At 39.1% G+C, this 20,617-nt stretch overlaps 1 protein-coding gene and 69 non-coding genes across 75 annotated transcripts in view; 33 read left to right on the forward strand and 37 right to left on the reverse strand.

Moving 5' to 3' along the window:
• LOC129775312 (mitogen-activated protein kinase 1) overlaps window positions 1-20,617 on the reverse strand; it is a 244,735-nt gene that overhangs the window by 165,419 nt on the left and 58,699 nt on the right. The gene's annotated exons all lie outside the window — the stretch shown is intronic.
• On the reverse strand, window positions 68-140 carry Trnav-aac (transfer RNA valine (anticodon AAC)). The gene has a single exon. It is a non-coding gene; the product is annotated as a tRNA-Val (tRNA).
• Trnah-gug (transfer RNA histidin (anticodon GUG)) lies at window positions 259-330 on the forward strand. The gene has a single exon. It is a non-coding gene; the product is annotated as a tRNA-His (tRNA).
• Trnav-cac (transfer RNA valine (anticodon CAC)) lies at window positions 774-846 on the reverse strand. The gene has a single exon. It is a non-coding gene; the product is annotated as a tRNA-Val (tRNA).
• On the reverse strand, window positions 1,127-1,199 carry Trnav-aac (transfer RNA valine (anticodon AAC)). Its single transcript has one exon. It is a non-coding gene; the product is annotated as a tRNA-Val (tRNA).
• Window positions 1,318-1,389, forward strand: Trnah-gug (transfer RNA histidin (anticodon GUG)). Its single transcript has one exon. It is a non-coding gene; the product is annotated as a tRNA-His (tRNA).
• Window positions 1,480-1,552, reverse strand: Trnav-aac (transfer RNA valine (anticodon AAC)). The gene has a single exon. It is a non-coding gene; the product is annotated as a tRNA-Val (tRNA).
• On the forward strand, window positions 1,671-1,742 carry Trnah-gug (transfer RNA histidin (anticodon GUG)). Its single transcript has one exon. It is a non-coding gene; the product is annotated as a tRNA-His (tRNA).
• Trnav-cac (transfer RNA valine (anticodon CAC)) lies at window positions 2,186-2,258 on the reverse strand. Its single transcript has one exon. It is a non-coding gene; the product is annotated as a tRNA-Val (tRNA).
• On the forward strand, window positions 2,377-2,448 carry Trnah-gug (transfer RNA histidin (anticodon GUG)). Its single transcript has one exon. It is a non-coding gene; the product is annotated as a tRNA-His (tRNA).
• On the reverse strand, window positions 2,538-2,610 carry Trnav-aac (transfer RNA valine (anticodon AAC)). The gene has a single exon. It is a non-coding gene; the product is annotated as a tRNA-Val (tRNA).
• Window positions 2,729-2,800, forward strand: Trnah-gug (transfer RNA histidin (anticodon GUG)). Its single transcript has one exon. It is a non-coding gene; the product is annotated as a tRNA-His (tRNA).
• Window positions 2,890-2,962, reverse strand: Trnav-cac (transfer RNA valine (anticodon CAC)). Its single transcript has one exon. It is a non-coding gene; the product is annotated as a tRNA-Val (tRNA).
• On the forward strand, window positions 3,081-3,152 carry Trnah-gug (transfer RNA histidin (anticodon GUG)). Its single transcript has one exon. It is a non-coding gene; the product is annotated as a tRNA-His (tRNA).
• Trnav-aac (transfer RNA valine (anticodon AAC)) lies at window positions 3,242-3,314 on the reverse strand. The gene has a single exon. It is a non-coding gene; the product is annotated as a tRNA-Val (tRNA).
• Trnav-aac (transfer RNA valine (anticodon AAC)) lies at window positions 3,584-3,656 on the reverse strand. The gene has a single exon. It is a non-coding gene; the product is annotated as a tRNA-Val (tRNA).
• Trnah-gug (transfer RNA histidin (anticodon GUG)) lies at window positions 3,775-3,846 on the forward strand. The gene has a single exon. It is a non-coding gene; the product is annotated as a tRNA-His (tRNA).
• Window positions 3,936-4,008, reverse strand: Trnav-aac (transfer RNA valine (anticodon AAC)). The gene has a single exon. It is a non-coding gene; the product is annotated as a tRNA-Val (tRNA).
• On the forward strand, window positions 4,127-4,198 carry Trnah-gug (transfer RNA histidin (anticodon GUG)). Its single transcript has one exon. It is a non-coding gene; the product is annotated as a tRNA-His (tRNA).
• On the reverse strand, window positions 4,288-4,360 carry Trnav-cac (transfer RNA valine (anticodon CAC)). The gene has a single exon. It is a non-coding gene; the product is annotated as a tRNA-Val (tRNA).
• On the forward strand, window positions 4,479-4,550 carry Trnah-gug (transfer RNA histidin (anticodon GUG)). Its single transcript has one exon. It is a non-coding gene; the product is annotated as a tRNA-His (tRNA).
• Trnav-aac (transfer RNA valine (anticodon AAC)) lies at window positions 4,640-4,712 on the reverse strand. The gene has a single exon. It is a non-coding gene; the product is annotated as a tRNA-Val (tRNA).
• Trnav-aac (transfer RNA valine (anticodon AAC)) lies at window positions 4,982-5,054 on the reverse strand. The gene has a single exon. It is a non-coding gene; the product is annotated as a tRNA-Val (tRNA).
• On the forward strand, window positions 5,173-5,244 carry Trnah-gug (transfer RNA histidin (anticodon GUG)). The gene has a single exon. It is a non-coding gene; the product is annotated as a tRNA-His (tRNA).
• Trnav-aac (transfer RNA valine (anticodon AAC)) lies at window positions 5,334-5,406 on the reverse strand. Its single transcript has one exon. It is a non-coding gene; the product is annotated as a tRNA-Val (tRNA).
• Window positions 5,494-5,566, reverse strand: Trnav-aac (transfer RNA valine (anticodon AAC)). Its single transcript has one exon. It is a non-coding gene; the product is annotated as a tRNA-Val (tRNA).
• Trnah-gug (transfer RNA histidin (anticodon GUG)) lies at window positions 5,685-5,756 on the forward strand. The gene has a single exon. It is a non-coding gene; the product is annotated as a tRNA-His (tRNA).
• Trnav-aac (transfer RNA valine (anticodon AAC)) lies at window positions 5,846-5,918 on the reverse strand. The gene has a single exon. It is a non-coding gene; the product is annotated as a tRNA-Val (tRNA).
• Window positions 6,037-6,108, forward strand: Trnah-gug (transfer RNA histidin (anticodon GUG)). Its single transcript has one exon. It is a non-coding gene; the product is annotated as a tRNA-His (tRNA).
• Window positions 6,199-6,271, reverse strand: Trnav-aac (transfer RNA valine (anticodon AAC)). The gene has a single exon. It is a non-coding gene; the product is annotated as a tRNA-Val (tRNA).
• Trnav-aac (transfer RNA valine (anticodon AAC)) lies at window positions 6,552-6,624 on the reverse strand. Its single transcript has one exon. It is a non-coding gene; the product is annotated as a tRNA-Val (tRNA).
• Window positions 6,905-6,977, reverse strand: Trnav-aac (transfer RNA valine (anticodon AAC)). The gene has a single exon. It is a non-coding gene; the product is annotated as a tRNA-Val (tRNA).
• On the forward strand, window positions 7,096-7,167 carry Trnah-gug (transfer RNA histidin (anticodon GUG)). The gene has a single exon. It is a non-coding gene; the product is annotated as a tRNA-His (tRNA).
• On the reverse strand, window positions 7,258-7,330 carry Trnav-aac (transfer RNA valine (anticodon AAC)). Its single transcript has one exon. It is a non-coding gene; the product is annotated as a tRNA-Val (tRNA).
• On the reverse strand, window positions 7,611-7,683 carry Trnav-aac (transfer RNA valine (anticodon AAC)). Its single transcript has one exon. It is a non-coding gene; the product is annotated as a tRNA-Val (tRNA).
• Trnah-gug (transfer RNA histidin (anticodon GUG)) lies at window positions 7,802-7,873 on the forward strand. Its single transcript has one exon. It is a non-coding gene; the product is annotated as a tRNA-His (tRNA).
• Window positions 7,964-8,036, reverse strand: Trnav-aac (transfer RNA valine (anticodon AAC)). Its single transcript has one exon. It is a non-coding gene; the product is annotated as a tRNA-Val (tRNA).
• Window positions 8,317-8,389, reverse strand: Trnav-aac (transfer RNA valine (anticodon AAC)). The gene has a single exon. It is a non-coding gene; the product is annotated as a tRNA-Val (tRNA).
• Window positions 8,508-8,579, forward strand: Trnah-gug (transfer RNA histidin (anticodon GUG)). The gene has a single exon. It is a non-coding gene; the product is annotated as a tRNA-His (tRNA).
• Window positions 8,670-8,742, reverse strand: Trnav-aac (transfer RNA valine (anticodon AAC)). Its single transcript has one exon. It is a non-coding gene; the product is annotated as a tRNA-Val (tRNA).
• Trnah-gug (transfer RNA histidin (anticodon GUG)) lies at window positions 8,861-8,932 on the forward strand. Its single transcript has one exon. It is a non-coding gene; the product is annotated as a tRNA-His (tRNA).
• On the reverse strand, window positions 9,021-9,093 carry Trnav-aac (transfer RNA valine (anticodon AAC)). Its single transcript has one exon. It is a non-coding gene; the product is annotated as a tRNA-Val (tRNA).
• Trnah-gug (transfer RNA histidin (anticodon GUG)) lies at window positions 9,212-9,283 on the forward strand. The gene has a single exon. It is a non-coding gene; the product is annotated as a tRNA-His (tRNA).
• Trnav-cac (transfer RNA valine (anticodon CAC)) lies at window positions 9,727-9,799 on the reverse strand. Its single transcript has one exon. It is a non-coding gene; the product is annotated as a tRNA-Val (tRNA).
• Window positions 9,918-9,989, forward strand: Trnah-gug (transfer RNA histidin (anticodon GUG)). The gene has a single exon. It is a non-coding gene; the product is annotated as a tRNA-His (tRNA).
• Window positions 10,268-10,339, forward strand: Trnah-gug (transfer RNA histidin (anticodon GUG)). The gene has a single exon. It is a non-coding gene; the product is annotated as a tRNA-His (tRNA).
• Trnav-cac (transfer RNA valine (anticodon CAC)) lies at window positions 11,135-11,207 on the reverse strand. Its single transcript has one exon. It is a non-coding gene; the product is annotated as a tRNA-Val (tRNA).
• On the reverse strand, window positions 11,487-11,559 carry Trnav-cac (transfer RNA valine (anticodon CAC)). Its single transcript has one exon. It is a non-coding gene; the product is annotated as a tRNA-Val (tRNA).
• Trnah-gug (transfer RNA histidin (anticodon GUG)) lies at window positions 12,370-12,441 on the forward strand. Its single transcript has one exon. It is a non-coding gene; the product is annotated as a tRNA-His (tRNA).
• Trnah-gug (transfer RNA histidin (anticodon GUG)) lies at window positions 12,723-12,794 on the forward strand. Its single transcript has one exon. It is a non-coding gene; the product is annotated as a tRNA-His (tRNA).
• Trnav-cac (transfer RNA valine (anticodon CAC)) lies at window positions 12,883-12,955 on the reverse strand. The gene has a single exon. It is a non-coding gene; the product is annotated as a tRNA-Val (tRNA).
• On the forward strand, window positions 13,074-13,145 carry Trnah-gug (transfer RNA histidin (anticodon GUG)). The gene has a single exon. It is a non-coding gene; the product is annotated as a tRNA-His (tRNA).
• Trnah-gug (transfer RNA histidin (anticodon GUG)) lies at window positions 13,427-13,498 on the forward strand. The gene has a single exon. It is a non-coding gene; the product is annotated as a tRNA-His (tRNA).
• Trnav-cac (transfer RNA valine (anticodon CAC)) lies at window positions 13,588-13,660 on the reverse strand. The gene has a single exon. It is a non-coding gene; the product is annotated as a tRNA-Val (tRNA).
• On the forward strand, window positions 13,779-13,850 carry Trnah-gug (transfer RNA histidin (anticodon GUG)). Its single transcript has one exon. It is a non-coding gene; the product is annotated as a tRNA-His (tRNA).
• Trnah-gug (transfer RNA histidin (anticodon GUG)) lies at window positions 14,133-14,204 on the forward strand. The gene has a single exon. It is a non-coding gene; the product is annotated as a tRNA-His (tRNA).
• Trnav-cac (transfer RNA valine (anticodon CAC)) lies at window positions 14,648-14,720 on the reverse strand. Its single transcript has one exon. It is a non-coding gene; the product is annotated as a tRNA-Val (tRNA).
• On the reverse strand, window positions 15,000-15,072 carry Trnav-cac (transfer RNA valine (anticodon CAC)). Its single transcript has one exon. It is a non-coding gene; the product is annotated as a tRNA-Val (tRNA).
• Trnah-gug (transfer RNA histidin (anticodon GUG)) lies at window positions 15,883-15,954 on the forward strand. The gene has a single exon. It is a non-coding gene; the product is annotated as a tRNA-His (tRNA).
• Trnah-gug (transfer RNA histidin (anticodon GUG)) lies at window positions 16,236-16,307 on the forward strand. Its single transcript has one exon. It is a non-coding gene; the product is annotated as a tRNA-His (tRNA).
• Window positions 16,396-16,468, reverse strand: Trnav-cac (transfer RNA valine (anticodon CAC)). The gene has a single exon. It is a non-coding gene; the product is annotated as a tRNA-Val (tRNA).
• On the forward strand, window positions 16,587-16,658 carry Trnah-gug (transfer RNA histidin (anticodon GUG)). The gene has a single exon. It is a non-coding gene; the product is annotated as a tRNA-His (tRNA).
• Trnah-gug (transfer RNA histidin (anticodon GUG)) lies at window positions 16,940-17,011 on the forward strand. The gene has a single exon. It is a non-coding gene; the product is annotated as a tRNA-His (tRNA).
• Window positions 17,101-17,173, reverse strand: Trnav-cac (transfer RNA valine (anticodon CAC)). Its single transcript has one exon. It is a non-coding gene; the product is annotated as a tRNA-Val (tRNA).
• On the forward strand, window positions 17,292-17,363 carry Trnah-gug (transfer RNA histidin (anticodon GUG)). The gene has a single exon. It is a non-coding gene; the product is annotated as a tRNA-His (tRNA).
• On the forward strand, window positions 17,646-17,717 carry Trnah-gug (transfer RNA histidin (anticodon GUG)). Its single transcript has one exon. It is a non-coding gene; the product is annotated as a tRNA-His (tRNA).
• Trnav-cac (transfer RNA valine (anticodon CAC)) lies at window positions 17,807-17,879 on the reverse strand. Its single transcript has one exon. It is a non-coding gene; the product is annotated as a tRNA-Val (tRNA).
• On the reverse strand, window positions 18,160-18,232 carry Trnav-cac (transfer RNA valine (anticodon CAC)). The gene has a single exon. It is a non-coding gene; the product is annotated as a tRNA-Val (tRNA).
• Trnah-gug (transfer RNA histidin (anticodon GUG)) lies at window positions 18,351-18,422 on the forward strand. Its single transcript has one exon. It is a non-coding gene; the product is annotated as a tRNA-His (tRNA).
• Window positions 19,044-19,115, forward strand: Trnah-gug (transfer RNA histidin (anticodon GUG)). Its single transcript has one exon. It is a non-coding gene; the product is annotated as a tRNA-His (tRNA).

The raw sequence follows: 20,617 nt of genomic DNA on the forward strand, positions 1-20,617 counted from the left end.
TCAGAGGAATTTATTTTGAATTTATTATTATGTTTCATAAAATCACAAAATAAATCCCAAAAGAATTTGTTTCCGCCCGGGATCGAACCGGGGGCCTTCCGCGTGTTAGGCGGATGTGATAACCACTACACCACGGAAACAGTTGATATGAAAGTCATTGTTTTACAAATACAATTCATTTTCTACATTTTGAATCAGTTGTTTTTCTCAAAGCGATTTGCCCGGAATCAATTGATAAATTAAACAACTCTCTCAACAGCCGTGATCGTCTAGTGGTTAGGACCCTACGTTGTGGCCGTAGTAACCCAGGTTCGAATCCTGGTCACGGCAGAACTCATCGAATAAACAATAGTCCTGAGGAATATATTTTGAATTTATTATAATGTTTAATAAAATCACAAAATAAATCCCAAAAGAATTTGTTTCCGCCCGGGATCGAACCGGGGGCTTTCCGCGTGTTAGGCGGATGTGATAACCACTACACCACGGAAACAGTTGATATGAAAGTCATTGTTTTACAAATACAATTCATTTTCTACATTTTGAATCAGTTGTTTCTCTCAAAGCGATTTGCCCGGATTGAATTGATAAATTAAACAACTCTCTCAACAGCCGTGATCGTCTAGTGGTTAGGACCCTACGTTGTGGCCGTAGTAACCCAGGGTCGAATCCTGGTCACGGCAAAAATCATTGAATAAACAATAGATCTGAGGAATTTATTTTGAATTTATTATAATGTTCAATAAAATCAGAAAATAAATCTCAAAAGAATTTGTTTCCGCCCGGGATCGAACCGGGGGCCTTCCGCGTGTGAAGCGGACGTGATAACCACTACACTACGGAAACAGTTGATAAGAAAGTCATTATTTTACAAACACAATTCATTTTCTACATTTTGAATCAGTTGTTTCTCTCAAAGCGATTTGCCCGGAATCAATTGATTAATTTAACAACTCTCTCAACAGCCGTGATTGTCTAGTGGTTAGGACCCTACGTTGTGGCCGTAGTAACCCAGGTTCGAATCCTGGTCACGGCAGAACTCATTGAATAAACAATAGTTCTGAGGAATTTATTTTGAATTTATTATAATGTTTAATAAAATCAGAAAATAAATCCCAAAAGAATTTGTTTCCGCCCGGGATCGAACCGGGGGCCTTCCGCGTGTTAGGCGGATGTGATAACCACTACACCACGGAAACAGTTGATATGAAAGTCATTGTTTTACAAATACAATTCATTTTCTACATTTTGAATCAATTGTTTTTCTCAAAGCGATTTGCCCGGAATCAATTGATAAATTAAACAACTCTCACAACAGCCGTGATCGTCTAGTGGTTAGGACCCTACGTTGTGGCCGTAGTAACCCAGGTTCGAATCCTGGTCACGGCAGAACTCATTGAATAAACAATAGTCCTGAGGAATTTATTTTGAATTTATGATAATGTTTAATAAAATCACAAAATAAATCCCAAAAGAATTTGTTTCCGCCCGGGATCGAACCGGGGGCCTTCCGCGTGTTAGGCGGATGTGATAACCACTACACCACGGAAACAGTTGATAAGAAAGTCATTATTTTACAAACACAATTCATTTTCTACATTTTGAATCAGTTGTTTTTCTCAAAGCGATTTGCCCGGAATCAATTGATAAATTAAACAACTCTCTCAACAGCCGTGATCGTCTAGTGGTTAGGACCCTACGTTGTGGCCGTAGTAACCCAGGTTCGAATCCTGGTCACGGCAGAACTCATTGAATTAACAATAGTCCTGAGGAATTTATTTTGAATTTATGATAATGTTTAATAAAATCACAAAATAAATCCCAAAAGAATTTGTTTCCGCCCGGGATCGAACCGGGGGCCTTCCGCGTGTTAGGCGGAAGTGATAACCACTACACCACGGAAACAGTTGATATGAAAGTCATTGTTTTACAAATACAATTCATTTTCTACATTTTGAATCAGTTGTTTTTCTCAAAGCGATTTGCCCAGAATCAATTGATTAATTTAACAACTCTCTCAACAGCCGTGATCGTCTAGTGGTTAGGACCCTACGTTGTGGCCGTAGTAAACCAGGTTCGAATCCTGGTCACGGCAGAACTCATTGAATAAACAATAGTTCTGAGGAATTTATTTTGAATTTATTATAATGTTCAATAAAATCAGAAAATAAATCCCAAAAGAATTTGTTTCCGCCCGGGATCGAACCGGGGTCCTTCCGCGTGTGAAGCGGACGTGATAACCACTACACCACGGAAACAGTTGATAAGAAAGTCATTATTTTACAAACACAATTCATTTTCTACATTTTGAATCAGTTGTTTCTCTCAAAGCGATTTGCCCGGAATCAATTGATTAATTTAACAACTCTCTCAACAGCCGTGATCGTCTAGTGGTTAGGACCCTACGTTGTGGCCGTAGTAACCCAGGTTCGAATCCTGGTCACGGCAGAATCATTGAATAAACAATAATTCAGAGGAATTTATTTTGAATTTATTATTATGTTTCATAAAATCACAAAATAAATCCCAAAAGAATTTGTTTCCGCCCGGGATCGAACCGGGGGCCTTCCGCGTGTTAGGCGGATGTGATAACCACTACACCACGGAAACAGTTGATAAGAAAGTCATTGTTTTACAAATACAGTTCATTTTCTACATTTTTAATCAGTTGTTTTTCTCAAAGCGATTTGCCCGGAATCAATTGATAAATAAAACAATTATCTCAACAGCCGTGATCGTCTAGTGGTTAGGACCCTACGTTGTGGCCGTAGTAACCCAGGTTCGAATCCTGGTCACGGCAGAACTCATTGAATAAACAATAGTTCTGAGGAATTTATTTTGAATTTATTATAATGTTTCATTAATCACAAAATAAATCCCAAAAGAATTTGTTTCCGCCCGGGATCGAACCGGGGGCCTTCCGCGTGTGAAGCGGACGTGATAACCACTACACTACGGAAACAGTTGATAAGAAAGTCATTATTTTACAAACACAATTCATTTTCTACATTTTGAATCAGTTGTTTTTCTCAAAGCGATTTGCCCGGAATCAATTGATTAATTTAACAACTCTCTCAACAGCCGTGATCGTCTAGTGGTTAGGACCCTACGTTGTGGCCGTAGTAACCCAGGTTCGAATCCTGGTCACGGCAGAATCATTGAATAAACAATAGTTCTGAGGAATTTATTTTGAATTTATTATTATGTTTCATAAAATCACAAAATAAATCCCAAAAGAATTTGTTTCCGCCCGGGATCGAACCGGGGGCCTTCCGCGTGTTAGGCGGATGTGATAACCACTACACCACGGAAACAGTTGATATGAAAGTCATTGTTTTACATTTTTTACATTTTGAATCAGTTGTTTTTCACAAAGCGATTTGCCCGGAATCAATTGATAAATTAAACAACTCCCTCAACAGCCGTGATCGTCTAGTGGTTAGGACCCTACGTTGTGGCCGTAGTAAACCAGGTTCGAATCCTGGTCACGGCAGAACTCATTGAATAAACAATAGTTCTGAGGAATTTATTTTGAATTTATTATAATGTTCAATAAAATCAGAAAATAAATCCCAAAAGAATTTGTTTCCGCCCGGGATCGAACCGGGGGCCTTCCGCGTGTTAGGCGGATGTGATAACCACTACACCACGGAAACAGTTGATAAGAAAGTCATTATTTTACAAACACAATTCATTTTCTACATTTTGAATCAGTTGTTTCTCTCAAAGCGATTTGCCCGGAATCAATTGATTAATTTAACAACTCTCTCAACAGCCGTGATCGTCTAGTGGTTAGGACCCTACGTTGTGGCCGTAGTAACCCAGGTTCGAATCCTGGTCACGGCAGAATCATTGAATAAACAATAATTCAGAGGAATTTATTTTGAATTTATTATTATGTTTCATAAAATCACAAAATAAATCCCAAAAGAATTTGTTTCCGCCCGGGATCGAACCGGGGGCCTTCCGCGTGTTAGGCGGATGTGATAACCACTACACCACGGAAACAGTTGATAAGAAAGTCATTGTTTTACAAATACAGTTCATTTTCTACATTTTTAATCAGTTGTTTTTCTCAAAGCGATTTGCCCGGAATCAATTGATAAATAAAACAATTATCTCAACAGCCGTGATCGTCTAGTGGTTAGGACCCTACGTTGTGGCCGTAGTAACCCAGGTTCGAATCCTGGTCACGGCAGAACTCATTGAATAAACAATAGTTCTGAGGAATTTATTTTGAATTTATTATAATGTTTCATTAATCACAAAATAAATCCCAAAAGAATTTGTTTCCGCCCGGGATCGAACCGGGGGCCTTCCGCGTGTGAAGCGGACGTGATAACCACTACACTACGGAAACAGTTGATAAGAAAGTCATTATTTTACAAACACAATTCATTTTCTACATTTTGAATCAGTTGTTTTTCTCAAAGCGATTTGCCCGGAATCAATTGATTAATTTAACAACTCTCTCAACAGCCGTGATCGTCTAGTGGTTAGGACCCTACGTTGTGGCCGTAGTAACCCAGGTTCGAATCCTGGTCACGGCAGAATCATTGAATAAACAATAGTTCTGAGGAATTTATTTTGAATTTATTATTATGTTTCATAAAATCACAAAATAAATCCCAAAAGAATTTGTTTCCGCCCGGGATCGAACCGGGGGCCTTCCGCGTGTTAGGCGGATGTGATAACCACTACACCACGGAAACAGTTGATATGAAAGTCATTGTTTTACATTTTTTACATTTTGAATCAGTTGTTTTTCACAAAGCGATTTGCCCGGAATCAATTGATAAATTAAACAACTCCCTCAACAGCCGTGATCGTCTAGTGGTTAGGACCCTACGTTGTGGCCGTAGTAAACCAGGTTCGAATCCTGGTCACGGCAGAACTCATTGAATAAACAATAGTTCTGAGGAATTTATTTTGAATTTATTATAATGTTCAATAAAATCAGAAAATAAATCCCAAAAGAATTTGTTTCCGCCCGGGATCGAACCGGGGGCCTTCCGCGTGTTAGGCGGATGTGATAACCACTACACCACGGAAACAGTTGATAAGAAAGTCATTGTTTTACAAATACAATTCATTTTCTACATTTTTAATCAGTTGTTTTTCTCAAAGCGATTTGCCCGGAATCAATTGATAAATAAAACAATTATCTCAACAGCCGTGATCGTCTAGTGGTTAGGACCCTACGTTGTGGCCGTAGTAACCCAGGTTCGAATCCTGGTCACGGCAGAACTCATTGAATAAACAATAGTTCTGAGGAATTTATTTTGAATTTATTACAATGTTTCATAAATCACAAAATAAATCCCAAAAGAATTTGTTTCCGCCCGGGATCGAACCGGGGGCCTTCCGCGTGTTAGGCGGATGTGATAACCACTACACCACGGAAACAGTTGATAAGAAAGTCATTATTTTACAAACACAATTCATTTTCTACATTTTGAATCAGTTGTTTGTTCAATAAATCCCAAAAGAATCTGTTTCCGCCCGGGATCGAACCGGGGGCCTTCCGCGTGTTAGGCGGATGTGATAACCACTACACCACGGAAACAGTTGATATGAAAGTCATTGTTTTACAAATACAATTCATTTTCTACATTTTGAATCAGTTGTTTTTCTCAAAGCGATTTGCCCGGAATCAATTGATAAATTAAACAACTCTCTCAACAGCCGTGATCGTCTAGTGGTTAGGACCCTACGTTGTGGCCGTAGTAACCCAGGTTCGAATCCTGGTCACGGCAGAATCATTGAATAAACAATAATTCAGAGGAATTTATTTTGAATTTATTATTATGTTTCATAAAATCACAAAATAAATCCCAAAAGAATTTGTTTCCGCCCGGGATCGAACCGGGGGCCTTCCGCGTGTTAGGCGGATGTGATAACCACTACACCACGGAAACAGTTGATATGAAAGTCATTGTTTTACAAATACAATTCATTTTCTACATTTTGAATCAGTTGTTTTTCTCAAAGCGATTTGCCCGGAATCAATTGATAAATTAAACAACTCTCTCAACAGCCGTGATCGTCTAGTGGTTAGGACCCTACGTTGTGGCCGTAGTAACCCAGGTTCGAATCCTGGTCACGGCAGAACTCATTGAATAAACAATAGTCCTGAGGAATTTATTTTGAATTTATGATAATGTTTAATAAAATCACGAAATAAATCCCAAAAGAATTTGTTTCCGCCCGGGATCGAACCGGGGGCCTTCCGCGTGTTAGGCGGATGTGATAACCACTACACCACGGAAACAGTTGATATGAAAGTCATTGTTTTACAAATACAATTCATTTTCTACATTTTGAATCAGTTGTTTTTCTCAAAGCGATTTGCCCGGAATCAATTGATAAATTAAACAACTCTCTCAACAGCCGTGATCGTCTACTGGTTAGGACCCTACGTTGTGGCCGTAGTAACCCAGGTTCGAATCCTGGTCACGGCAGAACTCATTGAATAAACAATAGTTCTGAGGAATTTATTTTGAATTTATGATAATGTTTAATAAAATCACAAAATAAATCCCAAAAGAATTTGTTTCCGCCCGGGATCGAACCGGGGGCCTTCCGCGTGTTAGGCGGATGTGATAACCACTACACCACGGAAACAGTTGATATGAAAGTCATTGTTTTACAAATACAATTCATTTTCTACATTTTGAATCAGTTGTTTTTCTCAAAGCGATTTGCCCGGAATCAATTGATAAATTAAACAACTCTCACAACAGCCGTGATCGTCTAGTGGTTAGGACCCTACGTTGTGGCCGTAGTAAACCAGGTTCGAATCCTGGTCACGGCAGAACTCATTGAATAAACAATAGTTCTGAGGAATTTATTTTGAATTTATTATAATGTTCAATAAAATCAGAAAATAAATCCCAAAAGAATTTGTTTCCGCCCGGGATCGAACCGGGGGCCTTCCGCGTGTTAGGCGGATGTGATAACCACTACACCACGGAAACAGTTGATATGAAAGTCATTGTTTTACAAATACAATTCATTTTCTACATTTTGAATCAATTGTTTTTCTCAAAGCGATTTGCCCGGAATCAATTGATAAATTAAACAACTCTCACAACAGCCGTGATCGTCTAGTGGTTAGGACCCTACGTTGTGGCCGTAGTAACCCAGGTTCGAATCCTGGTCACGGCAGAACTCATTGAATAAACAATAGTCCTGAGGAATTTATTTTGAATTTATGATAATGTTTAATAAAATCACAAAATAAATCCCAAAAGAATTTGTTTCCGCCCGGGATCGAACCGGGGGCCTTCCGCGTGTTAGGCGGATGTGATAACCACTACACCACGGAAACAGTTGATATGAAAGTCATTATTTTACAAATACAATTCATTTTCTACATTTTGAATCAGTTGTTTTTCTCAAAGCGATTTGCCCGGAATCAATTGATTAATTTAACAACTCTCTCAACAGCCGTGATCGTCTAGTGGTTAGGACCCTACGTTGTGGCCGTAGTAAACCAGGTTCGAATCCTGGTCACGGCAGAACTCATTGAATAAACAATAGTTCTGAGGAATTTATTTTGAATTTATTATAATGTTCAATAAAATCAGAAAATAAATCCCAAAAGAATTTGTTTCCGCCCGGGATCGAACCGGGGGCCTTCCGCGTGTTAGGCGGATGTGATAACCACTACACCACGGAAACAGTTGATATGAAAGTCATTGTTTTACAAATACAATTCATTTTCTACATTTTGAATCAATTGTTTTTCTCAAAGCGATTTGCCCGGAATCAATTGATAAATTAAACAACTCTCACAACAGCCGTGATCGTCTAGTGGTTAGGACCCTACGTTGTGGCCGTAGTAACCCAGGTTCGAATCCTGGTCACGGCAGAACTCATTGAATAAACAATAGTCCTGAGGAATTTATTTTGAATTTATGATAATGTTTAATAAAATCACAAAATAAATACCAAAAGAATTTGTTTCCGCCCGGGATCGAACCGGGGGCCTTCCGCGTGTTAGGCGGATGTGATAACCACTACACCACGGAAACAGTTGATATGAAAGTCATTATTTTACAAATACAATTCATTTTCTACATTTTGAATCAGTTGTTTTTCTCAAAGCGATTTGCCCGGAATCAATTGATTAATTTAACAACTCTCTCAACAGCCGTGATCGTCTAGTGGTTAGGACCCTACGTTGTGGCCGTAGTAAACCAGGTTCGAATCCTGGTCACGGCAGAACTCATTGAATAAACAATAGTTCTGAGGAATTTATTTTGAATTTATTATAATGTTCAATAAAATCAGAAAATAAATCCCAAAAGAATTTGTTTCCGCCCGGGATCGAACCGGGGGCCTTCCGCGTGTTAGGCGGATGTGATAACCACTACACCACGGAAACAGTTGATATGAAAGTCATTGTTTTACAAATACAATTCATTTTCTACATTTTGAATCAATTGTTTTTCTCAAAGCGATTTGCCCGGAATCAATTGATAAATTAAACAACTCTCACAACAGCCGTGATCGTCTAGTGGTTAGGACCCTACGTTGTGGCCGTAGTAACCCAGGTTCGAATCCTGGTCACGGCAGAACTCATTGAATAAACAATAGTCCTGAGGAATTTATTTTGAATTTATGATAATGTTTAATAAAATCACAAAATAAATCCCAAAAGAATTTGTTTCCGCCCGGGATCGAACCGGGGGCCTTCCGCGTGTTAGGCGGATGTGATAACCACTACACCACGGAAACAGTTGATATGAAAGTCATTATTTTACAAATACAATTCATTTTCTACATTTTGAATCAGTTGTTTTTCTCAAAGCGATTTGCCCGGAATCAATTGATAAATTAAACAACTCTCTCAACAGCCGTGATCGTCTAGTGGTTAGGACCCTACGTTGTGGCCGTAGTAACCCAGGTTCGAATCCTGGTCACGGCAGAATCATTGAATAAACAATAATTCAGAGGAATTTATTTGAATTTATTATTATGTTTCATAAAATCACAAAATAAATCCCAAAAGAATTTGTTTCCGCCCGGGATCGAACCGGGGGCCTTCCGCGTGTTAGGCGGATGTGATAACCACTACACCACGGAAACAGTTGATATGAAAGTCATTGTTTTACAAATACAATTCATTTTCTACATTTTGAATCAGTTGTTTTTCTCAAAGCGATTTGCCCGGAATCAATTGATAAATTAAACAACTCTCTCAACAGCCGTGATCGTCTAGTGGTTAGGACCCTACGTTGTGGCCGTAGTAACCCAGGTTCGAATCCTGGTCACGGCAGAACTCATTGAATTAACAATAGTCCTGAGGAATTTATTTTGAATTTATGATAATGTTTAATAAAATCACAAAATAAATCCCAAAAGAATTTGTTTCCGCCCGGGATCGAACCGGGGGCCTTCCGCGTGTTAGGCGGAAGTGATAACCACTACACCACGGAAACAGTTGATATGAAAGTCATTGTTTTACAAATACAATTCATTTTCTACATTTTGAATCAGTTGTTTTTCTCAAAGCGATTTGCCCAGAATCAATTGATTAATTTAACAACTCTCTCAACAGCCGTGATCGTCTAGTGGTTAGGACCCTACGTTGTGGCCGTAGTAAACCAGGTTCGAATCCTGGTCACGGCAGAACTCATTGAATAAACAATAGTTCTGAGGAATTTATTTTGAATTTATTATAATGTTCAATAAAATCAGAAAATAAATCCCAAAAGAATTTGTTTCCGCCCGGGATCGAACCGGGGTCCTTCCGCGTGTGAAGCGGACGTGATAACCACTACACTACGGAAACAGTTGATAAGAAAGTCATTATTTTACAAACACAATTCATTTTCTACATTTTGAATCAGTTGTTTCTCTCAAAGCGATTTGCCCGGAATCAATTGATTAATTTAACAACTCTCTCAACAGCCGTGATCGTCTAGTGGTTAGGACCCTACGTTGTGGCCGTAGTAACCCAGGTTCGAATCCTGGTCACGGCAAAATCATTGAATAAACAATAGTTCTGAGGAATTTATTTTGAATTTATTATTATGTTTCATAAAATCACAAAATAAATCCCAAAAGAATTTGTTTCCGCCCGGGATCGAACCGGGGGCTTCCGCGTGTTAGGGGATGTGATAACCACTACACCACGGAAACAGTTGATAAGAAAGTCATTGTTTTACAAATACAATTCATTTTCTACATTTTTAATCAGTTGTTTTTCTCAAAGCGATTTGCCCGGAATCAATTGATAAATAAAACAATTATCTCAACAGCCGTGATCGTCTAGTGGTTAGGACCCTACGTTGTGGCCGTAGTAACCCAGGTTCGAATCCTGGTCACGGCAGAACTCATTGAATAAACAATAGTTCTGAGGAATTTATTTTGAATTTATTACAATGTTTCATAAATCACAAAATAAATCCCAAAAGAATTTGTTTCCGCCCGGGATCGAACCGGGGGCCTTCCGCGTGTTAGGCGGATGTGATAACCACTACACCACGGAAACAGTTGATAAGAAAGTCATTATTTTACAAACACAATTCATTTTCTACATTTTGAATCAGTTGTTTTTCTCAAAGCGATTTGCCCGGAATCAATTGATTAATTTAACAACTCTCTCAACAGCCGTGATCGTCTAGTGGTTAGGACCCTACGTTGTGGCCGTAGTAAACCAGGTTCGAATCCTGGTCACGGCAGAACTCATTGAATAAACAATAGTTCTGAGGAATTTATTTTGAATTTATTATAATGTTTAATAAAATCAGAAAATAAATCCCAAAAGAATTTGTTTCCGCCCGGGATCGAACCGGGGGCCTTCCGCGTGTTAGGCGGATGTGATAACCACTACACCACGGAAACAGTTGATATGAAAGTCATTGTTTTACAAATACAATTCATTTTCTACATTTTGAATCAGTTGTTTTTCTCAAAGCGATTTGCCCGGAATCAATTGATTAATTTAACAACTCTCTCAACAGCCGTGATCGTCTAGTGGTTAGGACCCTACGTTGTGGCCGTAGTAAACCAGGTTCGAATCCTGGTCACGGCAGAACTCATTGAATAAACAATAGTTCTGAGGAATTTATTTTGAATTTATTATAATGTTCAATAAAATCAGAAAATAAATCCCAAAAGAATTTGTTTCCGCCCGGGATCGAACCGGGGTCCTTCCGCGTGTGAAGCGGACGTGATAACCACTACACTACGGAAACAGTTGATAAGAAAGTCATTATTTTACAAATACAATTCATTTTCTACATTTTGAATCAGTTGTTTTTCTCAAAGCGATTTGCCCGGAATCAATTGATAAATAAAACAATTATCTCAACAGCCGTGATCGTCTAGTGGTTAGGACCTTACGTTGTGGCCGTAGTAACCCAGGTTCGAATCCTGGTCACGGCAGAACTCATTGAATAAACAATAGTTCTGAGGAATTTATTTTGAATTTATTATAATGTTTCATAAATCACAAAATAAATCCCAAAAGAATTTGTTTCCGCCCGGGATCGAACCGGGGGCCTTCCGCGTGTGAAGCGGACGTGATAACCACTACACTACGGAAACAGTTGATAAGAAATTCATTATTTTACAAACACAATTCATTTTCTACATTTTGAATCAGTTGTTTTTCTCAAAGCGATTTTCCCGAAATCAATTGATAAATTAAACAACTCTCTCAACAGCCGTGATCGTCTAGTGGTTAGGACCCTACGTTGTGGCCGTAGTAACCCAGGCTCGAATCCTGGTCACGGCAGAATCATTGAATAAACAATAGTTCTGAGGAATTTATTTTGAATTTATTATAATGTTTAATAAAATCACAAAATAAATCCCAAAAGAATTTGTTTCCGCCCGGGATCGAACCGGGGGCCTTCCGCGTGTTAGGCGGATGTGATAAACACTACACCACGGAAACAGTTGATATCAAAGTCATTGTTTTACAAATACAATTCATTTTCTACATTTTGAATCAGTTGTTTTTCTCAAAGCGATTTGCCCGAAATCAATTGATAAATTAAACAACTCTCTCAACAGCCGTGATCGCCAAGTGGTTAGGACCGTACGTTGTGGCCGTAGTAACCCAGGTTCGAATCCTGGTCACGGCAGAACTCATTGAATAAACAATAGTCCTGAGGAATTTATTTTGAATTTATTATAATGTTTCATAAATCACAAAATAAATCCCAAAATAATTTGTTTCCGCCCGGGATCGAACCGGGGGCCTTCCGCGTGTTAGGCGGATGTGATCACCACTACACCACGGAAACAGTTGATAAGAAAGTCATTGTTCTACATTTTTTACATTTTGAATCAGTTGTTTTTTCTCAGCGATTTGCCCGGAATCAGTTGATAAATTAAACAACTCTCTCAACAGCCGTGATCGTCTAGTGGTAAGGACCCTACGTTGTGGCCGTAGTAACCCAGGTTCGAATCCTGGTCACGGCAGAACTCATTGAATAAACAATAGTTCAGAGGAATTTATTTTGAATTTATTATAATGTTTCATAAAATCACAAAATAAATCCCAAAAGAATTTGTTTCCGCCCGGGATCGAACCGGGGGCCTTCCGCGTGTTAGGCGGATGTGATAACCACTACACCACGGAAACAGTTGATATGAAAGTCATTGTTTTACAAACACAATTCATTTTCTACATTTTGAATCAGTTGTTTTTCTCAAAGCGATTTGCCCGGAATCAATTGATAAATTAAACAACTCTCTCAACAGCCGTGATCGTCTAGTGGTTAGGACCCTACGTTGTGGCCGTAGTAACCCAGGTTCGAATCCTGGTCACGGCAGAATCATTGAATAAACAATAATTCAGAGGAATTTATTTTGAATTTATTATTATGTTTCATAAATCACAAAATAAATCCCAAAATAATTTGTTTCCGCCCGGGATCGAACCGGGGGCCTTCCGCGTGTGAAGCGGACGTGATAACCACTACACTACGGAAACAGTTGATAAGAACGTCATTATTTTACAAACACAATTCATTTTATACATTTTGAATCAGTTGTTTCTCTCAAAGCGATTTGCCCGGAATCAATTGATTAATTTAACAACTCTCTCAACAGCCGTGATCGTCTAGTGGTTAGGACCCTACGTTGTGGCCGTAGTAACCCAGGTTCGAATCCTGGTCACGGCAGAACTCATTGAATAAACAATAGTCCTGAGGAATTTATTTTGAATTTATTATAATGGTTAATAAAATCACAAAATAAATCCCAAAAGAATTTGTTTCCGCCCGGGATCGAACCGGGGGCCTTCCGCGTGTTAGGCGGATGTGATAACCACTACACCACGGAAACAGCTGATAAGAAAGTCATTGTTTTACAAATGCAATTCATTTTATACATTTTGAATCAGTTTTTTTTCTCAAAGCGATTTGCCCGGAATCAGTTGATAAATTAAACAACTCTCTCAACAGCCGTGATCGTCTAGTGGTAAGGACCCTACGTTGTGGCCGTAGTAACCCAGGTTCGAATCCTGGTCACGGCAGAACTCATTGAATAAACAATAGTTCAGAGGAATTTATTTTGAATTTATTATAATGTTTCATAAATCACAAAATAAATCTCAAAATAATTTGTTTCCGCCCGGGATCGAACCGGGGGCCTTCCGCGTGTGAAGCGGACGTGATAACCACTACACTACGGAAACAGTTGATAAGAAAGTCATTATTTTACAAACACAATTCATTTTCTACATTTTGAATCAGTTGTTTCTCTCAAAGCGATTTGCCCGGAATCAATTGATTAATTTAACAACTCTCTCAACAGCCGTGATCGTCTAGTGGTTAGGACCCTACGTTGTGGCCGTAGTAACCCAGGTTCGAATCCTGGTCACGGCAGAACTCATTGAATTAACAATAGTCCTGAGGAATTTATTTTGAATTTATTATAATGTTTAATAAAATCACAAAATAAATCCCAAAAGAATTTGTTTCCGCCCGGGATCGAACCGGGGGCCTTCCGCGTGTTAGGCGGATGTGATAACCACTACACCACGGAAACAGCTGATAAGAAAGTCATTGTTTTACAAATGCAATTCATTTTATACATTTTGAATCAGTTTTTTTTTCTCAAAGCGATTTGCCCGGAATCAGTTGATAAATTAAACAACTCTCTCAACAGCCGTGATCGTCTAGTGGTAAGGACCCTACGTTGTGGCCGTAGTAACCCAGGTTCGAATCCTGGTCACGGCAGAACTCATTGAATAAACAATAGTTCAGAGGAATTTATTTTGAATTTATTATAATGTTTAATAAAATCAGAAAATAAATCCCAAAAGAATTTGTTTCCGCCCGGGATCGAACCGGGGGCCTTCCGCGTGTTAGGCGGATGTGATAACCACTACACCACGGAAACAGTTGATATGAAAGTCATTGTTTTACAAATACAATTCATTTTCTACATTTTGAATCAGTTGTTTTTCTCAAAGCGATTTGCCCGGAATCAATTGATTAATTTAACAACTCTCTCAACAGCCGTGATCGTCTAGTGGTTAGGACCCTACGTTGTGGCCGTAGTAAACCAGGTTCGAATCCTGGTCACGGCAGAACTCATTGAATAAACAATAGTTCTGAGGAATTTATTTTGAATTTATTATAATGTTCAATAAAATCAGAAAATAAATCCCAAAAGAATTTGTTTCCGCCCGGGATCGAACCGGGGTCCTTCCGCGTGTGAAGCGGACGTGATAACCACTACACTACGGAAACAGTTGATAAGAAAGTCATTATTTTACAAATACAATTCATTTTCTACATTTTGAATCAGTTGTTTTTCTCAAAGCGATTTGCCCGGAATCAATTGATAAATAAAACAATTATCTCAACAGCCGTGATCGTCTAGTGGTTAGGACCTTACGTTGTGGCCGTAGTAACCCAGGTTCGAATCCTGGTCACGGCAGAACTCATTGAATAAACAATAGTTCTGAGGAATTTATTTTGAATTTATTATAATGTTTCATAAATCACAAAATAAATCCCAAAAGAATTTGTTTCCGCCCGGGATCGAACCGGGGGCCTTCCGCGTGTGAAGCGGACGTGATAACCACTACACTACGGAAACAGTTGATAAGAAATTCATTATTTTACAAACACAATTCATTTTCTACATTTTGAATCAGTTGTTTTTCTCAAAGCGATTTTCCCGAAATCAATTGATAAATTAAACAACTCTCTCAACAGCCGTGATCGTCTAGTGGTTAGGACCCTACGTTGTGGCCGTAGTAACCCAGGCTCGAATCCTGGTCACGGCAGAATCATTGAATAAACAATAGTTCTGAGGAATTTATTTTGAATTTATTATAATGTTTAATAAAATCACAAAATAAATCCCAAAAGAATTTGTTTCCGCCCGGGATCGAACCGGGGGCCTTCCGCGTGTTAGGCGGATGTGATAAACACTACACCACGGAAACAGTTGATATCAAAGTCATTGTTTTACAAATACAATTCATTTTCTACATTTTGAATCAGTTGTTTTTCTCAAAGCGATTTGCCCGAAATCAATTGATAAATTAAACAACTCTCTCAACAGCCGTGATCGCCAAGTGGTTAGGACCGTACGTTGTGGCCGTAGTAACCCAGGTTCGAATCCTGGTCACGGCAGAACTCATTGAATAAACAATAGTCCTGAGGAATTTATTTTGAATTTATTATAATGTTTCATAAATCACAAAATAAATCCCAAAATAATTTGTTTCCGCCCGGGATCGAACCGGGGGCCTTCCGCGTGTTAGGCGGATGTGATCACCACTACACCACGGAAACAGTTGATAAGCAAGTCATTGTTCTACATTTTTTACATTTTGAATCAGTTGTTTTTTCTCAGCGATTTGCCCGGAATCAGTTGATAAATTAAACAACTCTCTCAACAGCCGTGATCGTCTAGTGGTAAGGACCCTACGTTGTGGCCGTAGTAACCCAGGTTCGAATCCTGGTCACGGCAGAACTCATTGAATAAACAATAGTTCAGAGGAATTTATTTTGAATTTATTATAATGTTTCATAAAATCACAAAATAAATCCCAAAAGAATTTGTTTCCGCCCGGGATCGAACCGGGGGCCTTCCGCGTGTTAGGCGGATGTGATAACCACTACACCACGGAAACAGTTGATATGAAAGTCATTGTTTTACAAACACAATTCATTTTCTACATTTTGAATCAGTTGTTTTTCTCAAAGCGATTTGCCCGGAATCAATTGATAAATTAAACAACTCTCTCAACAGCCGTGATCGTCTAGTGGTTAGGACCCTACGTTGTGGCCGTAGTAACCCAGGTTCGAATCCTGGTCACGGCAGAATCATTGAATAAACAATAATTCAGAGGAATTTATTTTGAATTTATTATTATGTTTCATAAATCACAAAATAAATCCCAAAATAATTTGTTTCCGCCCGGGATCGAACCGGGGGCCTTCCGCGTGTGAAGCGGACGTGATAACCACTACACTACGGAAACAGTTGATAAGAACGTCATTATTTTACAAACACAATTCATTTTATACATTTTGAATCAGTTGTTTCTCTCAAAGCGATTTGCCCGGAATCAATTGATTAATTTAACAACTCTCTCAACAGCCGTGATCGTCTAGTGGTTAGGACCCTACGTTGTGGCCGTAGTAACCCAGGTTCGAATCCTGGTCACGGCAGAACTCATTGAATAAACAATAGTCCTGAGGAATTTATTTTGAATTTATTATAATGGTTAATAAAATCACAAAATAAATCCCAAAAGAATTTGTTTCCGCCCGGGATCGAACCGGGGGCCTTCCGCGTGTTAGGCGGATGTGATAACCACTACACCACGGAAACAGCTGATAAGAAAGTCATTGTTTTACAAATGCAATTCATTTTATACATTTTGAATCAGTTTTTTTTCTCAAAGCGATTTGCCCGGAATCAGTTGATAAATTAAACAACTCTCTCAACAGCCGTGATCGTCTAGTGGTAAGGACCCTACGTTGTGGCCGTAGTAACCCAGGTTCGAATCCTGGTCACGGCAGAACTCATTGAATAAACAATAGTTCAGAGGAATTTATTTTGAATTTATTATAATGTTTCATAAATCACAAAATAAATCTCAAAATAATTTGTTTCCGCCCGGGATCGAACCGGGGGCCTTCCGCGTGTGAAGCGGACGTGATAACCACTACACTACGGAAACAGTTGATAAGAAAGTCATTATTTTACAAACACAATTCATTTTCTACATTTTGAATCAGTTGTTTCTCTCAAAGCGATTTGCCCGGAATCAATTGATTAATTTAACAACTCTCTCAACAGCCGTGATCGTCTAGTGGTTAGGACCCTACGTTGTGGCCGTAGTAACCCAGGTTCGAATCCTGGTCACGGCAGAACTCATTGAATTAACAATAGTCCTGAGGAATTTATTTTGAATTTATTATAATGTTTAATAAAATCACAAAATAAATCCCAAAAGAATTTGTTTCCGCCCGGGATCGAACCGGGGGCCTTCCGCGTGTTAGGCGGATGTGATAACCACTACACCACGGAAACAGCTGATAAGAAAGTCATTGTTTTACAAATGCAATTCATTTTATACATTTTGAATCAGTTTTTTTTTCTCAAAGCGATTTGCCCGGAATCAGTTGATAAATTAAACAACTCTCTCAACAGCCGTGATCGTCTAGTGGTAAGGACCCTACGTTGTGGCCGTAGTAACCCAGGTTCGAATCCTGGTCACGGCAGAACTCATTGAATAAACAATAGTTCAGAGGAATTTATTTTGAATTTATTATAATGTTTCATAAATCACAAAATAAATCTCAACATAATTTGTTTCCGCCCGGGATCGAACCGGGGGCCTTCCGCGTGTGAAGCGGACGTGATAACCACTACACTACGGAAACAGTTGATAAGAACGTCATTATTTTACAAACACAATTCATTTTATACATTTTGAATCAGTTGTTTCTCTCAAAGCGATTTGCCCGGAATCAATTGATTAATTTAACAGCTCTCTCAACAGCCGTGATCCTCTAGTGGTTAGGACCCTACGTTGTGGCCGTAGTAACCCTGGTTCGAATCCTGGTCACGGCAGAACTCATTGAATAAACAATAGTTTTGAGGAATTTATTTTGAATTTATTATTATGTTTCATAAAATCAGAAAATAAATCCCAAAATAATTTGTTTCCGCCCGGGATCGAACCGGGGGCCTTCCGCGTGTGAAGCGGACGTGATAACCACTACACTACGGAAACAGTTGATAAGAACGTCATTATTTTACAAACACAATTCATTTTATACATTTTGAATCAGTTGTTTCTCTCAAAGCGATTTGCCCGGAATCAATTGATTAATTTAACAACTCTCTCAACAGCCGTGATCGTCTAGTGGTTAGGACCCTACGTTGTGGCCGTAGTAACCCAGGTTCGAATCCTGGTCACGGCAGAACTCATTGAATAAACAATAGTTCTGAGGAATTTATTTTGAATTTATTATAATGTTTCATAAATCACAAAATAAATCCCAAAGGAATTTGTTTCCGCCCGGGATCGAACCGGGGGCCTTCCGCGTGTTAGGCGGATGTGATAACCACTACACCATGGAAACAGTTGATAAGAAAGTCATTGTTTTACATTTTCTACATTTTGAATCAGTTGTTTTTCTCAAAGCGATTTTCCCGGAATCAATTGATAAATTAAACAACTCTCTCAACAGCCGTGATCGTCTAGTGGTTAGGACCTTACGTTGTGGCCGTAGTAACCCAGGTTCGAATCCTGGTCACGGCAGAACTCATTGAATAAACAATAGTTCTGAGGAATTTAATTTGAATTTATTATAATGTTCAATAAAATCAGAAAATAAATCTCAAAAGAATTTGTTTCCGCCGGGATCGAACCGGGGGCCTTCCGCGTGTGAAGCGGACGTGACAATCACTACACTACGGAAACAGTTGATAAGAGAGTCATTATTTTACAAACACAATTCATTTTCTACATTTTGATTTAGTTGTTTCTCTCAAAGCGGTTTGCCCGGAATCAATTGATTAATTTAACAACTTTCTCAACAGCCGTGATCGTCTAGTGGTTAGGACCCTACGTTGTGGCCGTAGTAACCCAGGTTCGAATCCTGGTCACGGCAGAACTCATTGAATAAACAATAGTTCTGAGGAATTTATTTTGAATTTATTATTATGTTTCATAAAATCAGAAAATAAATCCCAAAAGAATTTGTTTCCGCCCGGGATCGAACCGGGGGCCTTCCGCGTGTTAGATGGATGTCATAACCACTACACCGCGGAAACAATTGATGAAAATGTCGTTGTTATACGACCACAATTCAATGTCTTCATTTTGAAACAGTTGTTTTTCTTAAAAAGACTTACTTGAATTTAGCTGATGAAATGGACAACATACTCGACAGCCATTATCGTCGCATGGGTAGAATCTTGCAGGGATGTTTAAATTGATAGTTACTTTAAATCGCCTACATTCCATACAGAGATTATTTATCGCTCAACACAAATCGCGATTATGGTGTCATATATATGCATTGTATATTTTCAAACTAAGCCAACCGACAGATTTGGTCATATAATTTGATCTAGGCACCCCAGTTCCAAAACCAGTGCGACTCTGAGCAAAAGATTTCCCATTAAATCACACCACGCAGGATGTCTCATCCGCCGAATATGTGTCAGTCTATGGAACGATTTATGGGTGTAGATTCAATATGATTCTCTTCGAGGATGGCGCCAAGTCAGGAGAATTGACAGGCTTAACATGTCGCACGCATTAGGGGATACACCAGAATTCAATGATTTATCCGACCCTAATGGTGATTCCGGAGCGCGTTGTTTGGATGGTTTCTTTCACTCGCGAATGAAATGGGCTTTAATTGGACGTTTACATTGATTGGCGTGTTTGGGGCTGCATCTGCAGAATTTGACCTATTTCACTCATCGGCTATAGGTCAGAGCCAAAGATGAAGAAGGATATAATCCTTGTATGCCATGGAAGGATTATGGTATGAAGGCGCTGCTAGGCAAGAAGTGGAGAGATGCTTCCCCACATTTGTGATAACCATGACTCGTGGGTTTGCTTCATATTACAGAATACACTATTTCGCGCGCAATGGTCGATGCTAACGGAATCTATTAGTACCAATCACACAGATTCGTCCCGACCCAAACCGTGATGCAATCGATGAAGCGTTATCGCGCGCTATTGACGTGTGTTTCTCACCCTGGATGCCTAAACGAGTAAAGTGAAATGGATTCACCATCACAAGCCACTTGTGTTTGTCGCGTCATGATGTCATTTATAGCGACACGCTTCCGATGGATGTGCCATCATGCCACAGCAGTTTTGACTTTGCAATGTAATATCGGGATACTGCCGCCGCTGAAATGGATTGTGCGGAGGACTTTCGCCAAATATGATATCAATTAGATGTTTTTATTGGTCTGGGGCTATTTATAAAACCGAGCAAATGAAGCGTGGAATCGAAAAAAAATATTTCTCTGGAATGTTGGAATGCCTCAAACTTCCTCGTGCGACATACAACTCGATAAAACTACGATATAAATACTTAACGATAGTACCATCTGATTGAATCGATTTCGGTAGTCAATTGTACATGAA

Source organism: Toxorhynchites rutilus, chromosome 3, assembly GCF_029784135.1.
Source record: "Toxorhynchites rutilus septentrionalis strain SRP chromosome 3, ASM2978413v1, whole genome shotgun sequence".
Lineage (NCBI taxonomy): Eukaryota > Metazoa > Arthropoda > Insecta > Diptera > Culicidae > Toxorhynchites > Toxorhynchites rutilus.